The sequence below is a fragment of the Mya arenaria genome, chromosome 17 (assembly GCF_026914265.1).
Source record: "Mya arenaria isolate MELC-2E11 chromosome 17, ASM2691426v1".
NCBI classification, from domain to species: Eukaryota; Metazoa; Mollusca; class Bivalvia; order Myida; family Myidae; genus Mya; species Mya arenaria.
In genome coordinates, this window is record NC_069138.1 from 43,747,493 (window position 1) to 43,760,865 (window position 13,373).

The window sequence follows — 13,373 nt, forward strand, 5'->3', positions numbered from 1 at the left end:
GGGTAAATGTCATGATCTATCCGGAGTAGAAGCCAAGCTGTCCGAAACAGGCAAATATTTGAATGCATGATTTTGCTACATGCACACCAATTATTTCACAATATTTCGAGAAGCTGGATTTCATTCACAGCATTAACAAACACTGCAAATTAAATAACAGCAAATCAAACAAATATTCCGATCATCAGAAATTCGCCATTCGCCAGTCTTCTTCCCGCGAATACAAAATAATCCGCATGATTTCCGACAGCAGTGACAGTGACAACTAAACACTTGTTTACTTCATCGTTTTGAATCAGCAGACTGATGGCATGTATTTATTTTCCACGTGTTTTGGCATATGAACAAATGTTGACAGTTTTTCTATGACTCACTCAATGTACTATCGATGAATGCATTCATACGCAATCAAATGTTTTTTGAAGCTATCGCAAAAACAGTTTGTTGTTTAAAGATCAGTATGTACTGTTTATCAGAATTGTTTGTTAATTGTGTGTTTACTAAAAAAAGGAATGCTATAAATGACTGTGTATTGCAATGCAGCCCTGATTTACTCCGACATGCACTTTAATAATTCAGATATGCGGTCAAATATGAGACATTCAAAAGGGTGCGTATGGCAAAGGTCATGGTGAGTAAATACGGGAAAACGCTAATCACTTCGTTGGAAGCATTAAAGGAAAAAAAAAGTTTGTTTCACTGGGAAATCGATTTGTTCTCATCACGTGTTCACCGAAAATTTTCGGTGCTCACTCAATGAAATAAAATCGATATCTCACTGAAGCATAGAACTATCCGCTCTAATAAACGGCGCTGATAATTCAACTTTTGGACATTATGGGCAAATGACAAATTTACGCCCCTGTTTACATGAGTCTATTGATTGACCATTAGGGACTGAGTTAATTTTACTTTTAACGAGAACCAAACGAGTCCCTAAACATTTGCGCTCTCGGACTTTTCCTATCATGCGAAATTGCGAACGACCATGCACAATTTGTTAAGGGGCTCCTATAGAGTCATTTATTGGATGCCAAGATCGAAAGACCTTATCATGCCCCAGATCAAACGTGTGTTTTTTATCGAATGTTACACTGTGACCCTTGACGCGATCCAAAGCGGTCCCAAGTTTATATTTCGATCGGCCATTTATAATTTCCTTAAAGGGCGCTCGGAAAGAAACTTAAGGGCGCAAGGACTACATTTGGTATCATTACATTCCACGTCAAAGGACAGTTTCATCGAAAGCAACTGACCCTAATCGCAATCAAACCAGGTCCGGGTAACTTTCCAAATCGGATCTTGTCAAAAGTGTTTCTTTCTATTAAAAGTAAGTTGCGAGCAAAAGGCTGTTGAATCAAATATTTCGTTACAAACCGGGTTGTTCAAAATCCAATAATATCGTGACATTTTTAGCAATAAAATAATTTGAGGCGAGTCATTATTTTTGAAAAGTTATACGAGGGGAAACATTGCTTTATTTTAGGCCGAAGAGTTCCAGTAAGTTTATGACAGTCAAAAATTTCTTGGTTCATTCCGATATTTGTATCATTAGTGTTTTGTGGATGCTTATATTTCTTATATTAAACGTTTTGTTACATTCTGGCTTATTATGTTTTCTCAGGATGGCGTCTAAGTAACCGATGAGGAATCAGGAAAAAAGTCGCTCATTTCAATAACTTCCGATTTATATTTTCATTGTTTCAATATAGAAAACGACCAGAATAAATCCCAGCATCACAACTTACAGTGAATTTGTGTAGCATTATAATTATGGCAATCTTAATAATACCCTGAAGTGCATGTTCTTTAACCAGTTTAATAATCTCTCAGTAAAAAAATGTTCATATGTATGCTAGACGCCTCATCATTGGTGTCAAATACCTTTCGCCGACCAATGAACAACGACGTACAAAACTGATTTTATTCGTACCAATTTATTACTTTTTTATATTTTCGTCCCTCTTATCGGTGCGGTCGGAAACAAAATAAAAAAAAAAAAAACGGCGAAAATGAGTTTTTTCCGTTTTACCAAAAATTACGGCCGCCGGTTTGTAATCCAAAAAATATAAAAAGGAGTGGCCTTATGGTAGCCCGCAAACACAACAATGGTGTACTTTATACTAGTTGTTATGACTATTCGTTGAATGAGTTGGATCTAATGGCAATTATTTCAGTATAACTAATTGATCATGGGAAAATTTTCAAAACCGTTCTAATATTTGTTTTTATAGAGATGACAATAGATAACACGAAGCAAAACATTTAACATCAGAAATACATTGTGAGCAATTATTCCAATGATCATCAGCGTTCACATTACAAGGGTGTCAGATTACAGAATAGGCCTTTGTACAGAGGTTTGGACAAAAATTGACATCAATATAAAATAGTTAATAAACTGTTATTTAGTGTTCAAAACAATTTTTAGTCCAATTGGATTTCATCATGTTTGAAATATGTCGTGTATTTATTTCTGTTAATCTGCATTTATTTTTCATTGTGACTTTTTTAAGGCCTACTTTAAGCCTTGAATAAGTGACCCCCCCAAAGAAAAGAAAACAAAAACAAAAACAACAACAAACAACCGTGTATCTGTAAACAACCTGTTAATTGATCTTAATCTCATTGCCTATTTGTCTTATCAGATCGCCAATCTGAGTATCCTGCTGTGCAGTTTATAATGTTTTATTATAGAAAATGGACCCTAAATGCCGCTGCGCCAATAAACAAATACACAGGAAATTGGCCCCTACTGTGACACCAGTGCAATAAGCAGGAGATGCACAGCAGGGGATTATCATGCCAAACATTCCTTAAACTAGGCCTAGTGTCAGTATTTGGTACGTTTGCATATGCGCAAAGGCGGTTCATGAGGCGCGTTTGCGGGTTATTACGCAACATGTGTATGTATGCAAAATAACATGAATAGGTATCGACCATTGTCACGCCGGGTAATCATTGGAGCCATAACATTTTGTTATGTGTTGAAAATGCTCCAACGCGTCTTCCGTTATAGTGCCAATGAGTGGAATATGGATGTAAACAGTGAGTATGGTTTCTTAGTTTTCATTTTTAGAGGTTTATACGATTAAATTTAAAAATTTGGAGAATGTTGTTCCACATAGGAATGGCCATGAGTTGTTCTAGATGTAATAGTCCTGAATAAAATTTAATATCTGATCGTCTAGAACTTGCATAAATTTGCTAGACGTTAGCATTGCCAACGTAAAAATCTGGATTTTCGTGAGAATTGTTCTCGTACCTTAGATTTAAATGTTCGTGAAGTTGGCAGCCCAGCAGCCCAGCAGCGTGAAGTCAGCAGCCCAGCAGACTGGCAGCCTAGCAGCGTGAAGTCAGCAGCCCAGCAGACTGACAGCCTAGCAGCGTGAAGTCAGCAGCCCAGCAGCCCAGCAGCGTGAAGTCAGCAGCCCAGCATACTGGCAGCCCAGCAGCGTGAAGTCAGCAGCCCAGCAGACTGACAGCCCAGCAGCGTGAAGTCAGCAGCCCAGCAGACTGAGAGCCTAGCAGCGTGAAGTCAGCAGCCCAGCAGCATAGCAGCGCGAGTTAGCAGTCTGGAAGCCTGACGGCGTGAAGTCAACAGCTGAGCAGCTGAGCAGATTAGCAGCTATGCTAAGACGAACTCGTGTGAAGTTTCCAGTCGGTTTTCAGTTTTCAAAGACAAAAAAAAACATAAAAATGAAAAAAATCTTCACAATAGTTGGTTTGCAAAACAAACCTTAAAATGAAGCAAAAATACTAAATTGAATAAGTTAAAAACATTAACACTATTCCCTTTTTGTGAACTAAAGAAATCGACTTTTCGATTTCACGCTTCTGACAGCCCCGGGCAGCCCCATGTGTTTTATTGTATTTTTACGCGGGCTGTATACATGGCTTCTAGCATATGAAACGTTCGAATGATAACAAGTTTAATGACTTAACAACACGGAAAATTCATGTTTTCAAAGCCGAAAAAAAAATGAAAAAAATCATTCACAATAATTCGTTTGCAAAATACGCTTTAAATGACGCAAACTACTTAAATGAATACTTTTTCAACATTTACACTATTCTTTGAGTGTGAACTAAAAACATCATTTTACTCCACTTTTCTATTTTAGTTTTCTGGCAGCCCCCAGCAGCCCCGGGCAGCCCCAGGCAGCCCTGGGCAGTTTATGGTATTTTTACCTGGGCTGCATACATGGCTTCTAGTATATGAAACGTTCGAATGATAACAAGTTTAATGACTTAACAACACGGAAAATTCAAAATTCATGTTTTCAAAGCCAAAAAAAAAATGAAAAAAAATCATTCACAATAGTTCGTTTGCAAAATACTCTATAAATGACGCAAAATACTAAAATGAAAACATTTTCAACATTCACACTATTCTTTTTGTGTGAACTAAAAACATCACTTAACTCCATTTTTCTATTTTAGTTTTTTGGCAGCCCCGAGCAGACCCGGGCAGCCCCGGGCAGCCCCAGGCAGCCCTGGGCGTTTTATGGTATTTTACTCGGGCTAGATACATGGCTTCTAGTATATGAAACGTTCGAAGTTTCCCGTCGTTTTTGTAAAAAAAAAGCGCGTCTTCAAATTCAAAAACCTTCATTTTGCCATTTAAGCTGTAGATTCCCCTTACCACACCGCGCATCAAAGCCTTGTATGCTGAATATTGTCTTTTCTTACAACACGGAAAATCCAGAAAATCAGGTTTTCAAAGCCGAAAAATTGAAGAAAAAAACATTCATAAACGTTCGTTTGCAAAACACCCCTTTAATTGACGCAAAAATACACAAATGAATCATTTAAAAACAATTACACTACTCTTTTTGTGTGAACTAAAAACATTACTCCACTTTTCGACTTTAGTTTTCTGGCAGCCCCCAGCAGCCCCCAGCAGCCCCGGGCAGCCTGAAGCGTATAACGATATTTTTACACGGGCTAGATACAAGGCTCTTACTATGTGTAACGTTCGGATAATTCAAAGTTTATTGACTTTAAAGCAAAGATAAGATGTAAAATGTTAAAGAACACTAATTATTTAACGTAATCTTGATAAAATTTCACTCGATTTTTATCGCTCTCCTAAGACGAAATCGTGCGAAGTTTCCCGTCGTTTTTGTAAGAAAAAAGCGCGTCTTCAAATTCAAAACACTTCATTTTGCCATTTAAGCTGTAATTTAGTCTCCCCTTACCACACTACGCATCAGAGCGTTATATGCTGAATATTGTCTTTTCCAACAACAAGGAAAATTAAGAATTTCATGTTTTCAAAGCCGAAAAAATGAAAAAAAAAAAATCACAAAAGATCGTTTGCAAAGCACTCTTTAAATGACGCAAACATACTCAAATGAATACTTTTTCAACATTTACACTATTTTTTGTGTGAATTAAAAACATCACTTTACTCCACTTTTCGACTTTAGTTTTCTGGCAGCCCCCAGCAGCCCCGGGCAGCCTGAAGCGTATAACGATATTTTTACACGGGCTGGATACAAGGCTTTAACGATGTGTAACGTTCGGATGATTCCAAGTTTAATGACTTTAAAGCAAAGATAAGATGTAAAATGTTAAAGAACACTAATTATTTAACGTAATCTTGATAAAATTTCACTCGATTTTTATCGCTCTGCTAAGACGAAATCGTGCGAAGTTTCCGGTCGTTTTGGTAAAAGAAGCGCGTCTTCAAATTCAAAACACTTCATTTTGCCATTTAAGCTGTAATTTAGTTTCCCCTTACCACACTACGCATCAGAGCGTTATATGCTGAATATTGTCTTTTCTAACAACACGGAAAATTCAGAATTTCATGTTTTCAAAGCCGAAAAAATACGGAAAAAAAAATCATTCACAACAGTTCGTTTGCAAAGCACTCTTTAAATGACGCAAACATACTCAAATGGATACTTTTTCAACATTTACACTATTTTTCTGTGTGAACTAAAAGCATCACTTTACTCCACTTTTCGACTTTAGTTTTCTAGCAGCCTGGGACAGCCCAGGGCAGCCTCAAGCGTATAACGATATTTTTACACGGGCTGGATACAAGGCTTTAACTATGTGTAACGTTCGGATGATTCCAAGTTTAATGACTTTAAAGCAAAGATAAGACGTAAAATGTTAAAGAACACTAATTATTTAACGTAATCTTGCAACAATTTCACTCGATTTTTATCGCTCTGCTAAGACGAAATCGTGCGAAGTTTCCCGTCGTTTTGGTTAAAAAAAAGCGCGTCTTCAAATTCAAAACACTTCATTTTGCCATTTAAGCTGTAATTTAGTTTCCCCTTACCACACTACGCATCAGAGCGTTATATGCTGAATATTGTCTTTTCTAACAACACAGAAAATTCAGAATTTCATGTTTTTAAAGCCGAAAAAAATCAAAAAAATCATTCACAACAGTTCGTTTGCAAAGCACTCTTTAAATGACGCAAACATACTCAAATGAATACTTTTTCAACATTTACACTATTTTTTTGTGTGAACTAAAATCATCACTTTACTCCACTTTTCGACTTTAGTTTTCTAGCAGCCTGGGACAGCCCAGGGCAGCCTCAAGCGTATAACGATATTTTTACACGGGCTGGATACAAGGCTTTAACTATGTGTAACGTTCGGATGATTCCAAGTTTAATGACTTTAAAGCAAAGATAAGATGTAAAATGTTAAAGAACACTAATTATTTAACGTAATCTTGCTACAATTTCACTCGATTTTTATCGCTCTGCTAAGACGAAATCGTGCGAAGTTTCCCGTCGTTTTGGTTAAAAAAAAAGCGCGTCTTCAAATTCAAAACACTTCATTTTGCCATTTAAGCTGTAATTTAGTTTCCCCTTACCACCACACTACGCATCAGAGCGTTATATGCTGAATATTGTCTTTTCTAACAACACGAAAAATTCAGAATTTCATGTTTTTAAAGCCGAAAAAAATCATTCACAACAGTTCGTTTGCAAAGCACTCTTTAAATGACGCAAACATACTCAAATGAATACTATTTCAACATTTACACTTTTTTTTGTGTGAACTAAAATCATCACTTTACTCCACTTTTCGACTTTAGTTTTCTAGCAGCCTGGGACAGCCCAGGGCAGCCTCAAGCGTATAACGGTATTTTTACACGGGCTGGATACAAGGCTTTAACTATGTGTAACGTTCGGATGATTCCAAGTTTAATGACTTTAAAGCAAAGATAAGACGTAAAATGTTAAAGAACACTAATTATTTAACGTAATCTTGCTACAATTTCACTCGATTTTTATCGCTCTGCTAAGACGAAATCGTGCGAAGTTTCCCGTCGTTTTGGTTAAAAAAAAGCGCGTCTTCAAATTCAAAACACTTCATTTTGCCATTTAAGCTGTAATTTAGTTTCCCCTTACCACACTACGCATCAGAGCGTTATATGCTGAATATTGTCTTTTCTAACAACACAGAAAATTCAGAATTTCATGTTTTTAAAGCCGAAAAAAAAAAAAAAAAAAAAAAATCATTCACAACAGTTCGTTTGCAAAGCACTCTTTAAATGACGCAAACATACTCAAATGAATACTTTTTCAACATTTACACTATTTTTTTGTGTGAACTAAAATCATCACTTTACTCCACTTTTCGACTTTAGTTTTCTAGCAGCCTGGGACAGCCCAGGGCAGCCTCAAGCGTATAACGATATTTTTACACGGGCTGGATACAAGGCTTTAACTATGTGTAACGTTCGGATGATTCCAAGTTTAATGACTTTTAAGCAAAGATAAGACGTAAAATGTTAAAGAACACTAATTATTTAACGTAATCTTGCTACAATTTCACTCGATTTTTATCGCTCTGCTAAGACGAAATCGTGCGAAGTTTCCCGTCGTTTTGGTTAAAAAAGCGCGTCTTCAAATTCAAAACACTTCATTTTGCCATTTAAGCTGTAATTTAGTTTACCCTTACCACACTACGCATCAGAGCGTTATATGCTGAATATTGTCTTTTCTTACAACACGGAAAATTCAGAATTTCAGGTTTTCAAAGCCGAAAAAATACGGAAAAAAAAATCATTCACAACAGTTCGTTTGCAAAGCACTCTTTAAATGACGCAAACATACTCAAATGGATACTTTTTCAACATTTACACTATTTTTTGTGTGAACTAAAAGCATCACTTTACTCCACTTTTCGACTTTAGTTTTCTAGCAGCCTGGGACAGCCCAGGGCAGCCTCAAGCGTATAACGATATTTTTACACGGGCTGGATACAAGGCTTTAACTATGTGTAACGTTCGGATGATTCCAAGTTTAATGACTTTAAAGCAAAGATAAGACGTAAAATGTTAAAGAACACTAATTATTTAACGTAATCTTGCAACAATTTCACTCGATTTTTATCGCTCTGCTAAGACGAAATCGTGCGAAGTTTCCCGTCGTTTTGGTTAAAAAAAAGCGCGTCTTCAAATTCAAAACACTTCATTTTGCCATTTAAGCTGTAATTTAGTTTCCCCTTACCACACTACGCATCAGAGCGTTATATGCTGAATATTGTCTTTTCTAACAACACAGAAAATTCAGAATTTCATGTTTTTAAAGCCGAAAAAAATAAAAAAAATCATTCACAACAGTTCGTTTGCAAAGCACTCTTTAAATGACGCAAACATACTCAAATGAATACTTTTTCAACATTTACACTATTTTTTTGTGTGAACTAAAATCATCACTTTACTCCACTTTTCGACTTTAGTTTCCTAGCAGCCTGGGACAGCCCAGGGCAGCCACAAGCTTATAACGATATTTTTACACGGGCTGGATACAAGGCTTTAACTATGTGTAACGTTCGGATGATTCCAAGTTTAATGACTTTAAAGCAAAGATAAGATGTAAAATGTTAAAGAACACTAATTATTTAACGTAATCTTGCTACAATTTCACTCGATTTTTATCGTTCTGCTAAGACGAAATCGTGCGAAGTTTCCCGTCGTTTTGGTAAAAAAAAGCGCGTCTTCAAATTCAAAACACTTCATTTTGCCATTTAAGCTGTAATTTAGTTTCCCCTTACCACACTACGCATCAGAGCGTTATATGCTGAATATTGTCTTTTCTAACAACACGGAAAATTCAGAATTTCATGTTTTTAAAGCCGAAAAAAAAATCAAAAAAAAATCATTCACAACAGTTCGTTTGCAAAGCACTCTTTAAATGGCGCAAACATACTCAAATGAATACTTTTTCAACATTTACACTATTCTTTTTGTTTGAACTAAAAACATCACTTTACTCCACATTTCGACTTTAGTTTTCTAGCAGCCTGGAACAGCCCAGGGCAGCCTCAAGCTTATAACGATATTTTTACACGCGCTGGATACAAGGCTTTAACTATGTGTAACGTTCGGATGATTCCAAGTTTAATGACTTTAAAGCAAAGATAAGATGTAAAATGTTACAGAACACTAATTATTTAACGTAATCTTGCTACAATTTCACTCGATTTTTATCGCTCTGCTAAGACGAAATCGTGCGAAGTTTCCCGTCGTTTTGGTAAAAAAAGCGCGTCTTCAAATTCAAAACACTTCATTATGCCATTTAAGCTGTAATTTAGTTTCCCCTTACCACATTACGCATCAGAGCGTTATATGCTGAATATTGTCTTTTCTAACAGCACGGAAAATTCAGAAATTCATGTTTTCAAAGCCGAAAATAATCATACTAGTAGTTGGAGTCATAACTGAAGCTGTAAAAGTGGCAACAACAACAGTATCAACAGCAGCGTCAGTTGTTTTAGGGGATGCAAAGTCATCACAATATCGGTGGTGATGATAATTGCGGTGGTGGTGGCGTCGCTGGTGATTTTGCGATGTTGATGACAGTGGCAATAGCAGAAACAGTAGTGGTAGTATGGACAGCAAAAACTGAAGCATTACCAGCTGTATTACTAAGATTTGAAGCGCACATACCAAATGACCAGACATGCTCACCTAATATATCTATTTAAACTTCAATAGAACATAGTCGGTTCTGTTCGGGGTTATATACTTTTTTTACAGACACGATCGTGGGAAGTCATTTAGTATTTTTAGAGGTTGTGGGGAGGGGGGGGGGGGAATATAATACACAAAACTAGTCACTCAAGGATGATGATTTTATGTCGGCCAAAATATGTTATTACACAGATCAAGGTATGAAGAAAATGCAAGATGCATCTGTTATACGAAAATGAATTCACAGTGCCCTAGAATGTGTTCATGATGATGTAAACACAATTGAAGTAGATTTGACATTCGAAGTTCAATTTCACCAATATGATATATTTTCAAGTTTCGATTGTATTTTACATGGTGTTTACGTATACAGTACAACTCCGTTGGCTCTAACTCGTTTGGCCCGAATTCCTCGTTGGCCCGAAAATGTTTCATTATACTGAAAGTAACCATTCCCGCTTGGCTCGAATTTTCCGAGGCTCGAGGTATTTTTGCCGGTCCGTATGAGTTCGAGGCAATCGGGTTCGACAGTACTAACGAGTTTTATAAAAAAAATACAGTGATCAACGGCAAACCTTTAAAAATGAATAATTAAGAGATTTCGTATCTATTATAAAATGCGAAGTCAATCAAGCTTCCTTTGTAAAATTAATATCTATACGCTAAGTAAAACCCCTAAATACATTAGATTGATAAATACAACTAGATTTATATAAGGCATTACAGGTTACATTTACATTACAAATAAAACGGTTTTCATAAGCGTACCATTTTGATTAACAGCTGCCACCTGTTTAAAACAGTTGAATGTTACTCATTAAAGCTGCACTCTCACAGATATGGTATAACTGTGAGAGTGCAGCTGTTATTAAAGACCAACAAGATAGTTTATGTATAAGTTTATATTAATTTTAACTTGTCAATAATTACGTATAACACTTAATACTTCTTAATATCTTTCTTGGCTAAATTAAATACATTCTTCCAAATCTTGAACAAAACCGCAGCAAACCTCGGCAAAATAACATGAGAATTTGACCTTTGATTCTCGGTCAATTAGTGGTTAATGTGTAGCTAAAGTTGACTCTCACGTAGAAATGAAAACTGGAAAAAATGGCTGGTATTTCATGGCATGATAAAGAAGTGCAGCTTTTAAGCTTTTTTTTAAAATTCTGAAATGTGTGAACGGGAATATGGGAAAAGTTTCAGTATCGGTAAACTCACAAAACTAAACTGCAACAATCTATGTTTTACACATAAAAGCTTCAATCATCCTGAATATAACCCATACATAATATTTATAATAAGCCACACATGTATTACAAAACAATATGTTCTGATGTCATAGAAGAAACTTAATTTGTCCAAATTATCGCTTCAAATCAAATCTTAATCGGCAGGAATAGAATAAAATAAAACCTATCTAAAATTCTCAATATCAAATTGCGTAAATATTTTATCTTCTGCGATTGGTTTCTACCGTACATGAAGCAGATGCCAGTCAAACCAGCTGACCGATAATCGATTGCATAATCATCACCAAGATAAGGCGGGGCTTATCAGTTGCCCGGCGCTTTCCTCCATGATCTCTAACAATCTCTAACAATAATGAACTGACATGACGCAGACTGCCTGTCAGACTAGCCGCTTCAAATAAGACTGACCAATCAGCGTCCAATATGGGCGGGGCTTATAAGTAACCCGTTGTTATCAATCGATGTTACTCTAGAGTTCCGACAAAAGGAAAATAGGATGCAAAAAATTTTGACTTTTAAGGAAACGCAAAATGAATGAATCCTCAAAATATATCGATCGTTTAATGTAAATTTTTGATTTAAATAATATTCGTAAAAGTAGGAAATATCATTGTGAGTACATGGAATCTATAAGTGTATACTAGTGACGTTATTTTGCGATGTATTTATATTTTAAAATGTGTATCATTCTTGTGTATAAAATAAAGCATTTTGTTTGTTAAGATATACATTTAAGGTATTTTTTTTAAAAGATTTAACAAAAAAGAATAAATAAATTATGACCTAAGATTACAATAAATATAAACATTTTTAAATGTTACAAATCACCTGATATCCAGAAAAGTGTACCTTACCGACTTCGTTTTTTGCGCAGTATCAAATAATCTAACACCTATACCTGTTTCTTATTCAATACGTATTGTATTAAAACGTTTAACATGACGTTATACGTAATATTATTATTGTTAATAAGAGCTTAGTTTTGAACAAACCACTGATCAATACTATTTACCAGCAATTGTTTATTTCTGTTTAATTCATAATTCAACATGTTTTTTTTCTGTTAAACTCCGAATAATAAAAATTATCAAATCATTATAGCACTGATTATAAATGAACTATAGTTTAATAGGTTATATAAGCTCATTTAGGGTGGTTATAACTCACATACAAACACACGCACATAACGCAGGTACAATAAAAGCACGCACGAAAGAATGCGTAAAAACTCACCCCACAAACCATCCTACATTCAAGAACGCGTGCGAACGCAGGCAAGTATGCGGACACGCTCGCGCGCGCGCGCGCGCACACACACGCGCATACACGCACACACACACACACGCACACACGCACGCACCCACCCCACACGCACGCACGCACGCACGCAACCCCCCCCCCCCCCACACACACAATCGCACACACGCACCCACGCACACACGCACACACACACACACACACACACACACACACACACGATACGATAAAATATATGTTCCAAATGGTAAAAATGATGATCCTGAAGTTAAATGGTACAAAAAAAGTTTATAAACGAAAATAGTATGTACAGTCTTTGAAGCCCGCAAATATATATATTGTGCGTGTAAGTATCATTGTTTTAACTGTTATTAAAGCTTACTGAGCTTATTGAACCCGTACATGAGCTAAACGTGACGTCAATGCTTTTTTTATAGTGCGCATATTCTATTCTTTAAGGTATACTATTTAAGTCATGGACTATCATCAGTTCAATTTGTGCTTTAATGAAACCCTGATAACGGATTCGAACGCGCAACATGAACATATTGAAGTGCAGGCAGTATCAATTAGTTGGCTACTAATTTTGTGCTATGAACTGTTTTCGGCTATGTAATTACCTCTCTAATGAATTATACCAGACACACGCACGCACGCACGCACGCACGCACACACACACGCACACACACACGCACACGCACACGCGCACGCACACGCACACATACACACACGCACACGAACACGCACACGCTCTCACACTCATACACGCTATCCCATGCAGTCATTTATGCACACACGCGTTCACAGCCATTGTACGCATGACAAAGTGCAGGATAATGTAGCTATGTTGGCTTTTGTATCATGGGCATTGAGTGCATTGCCGAAACAGAATAATTCGGTAT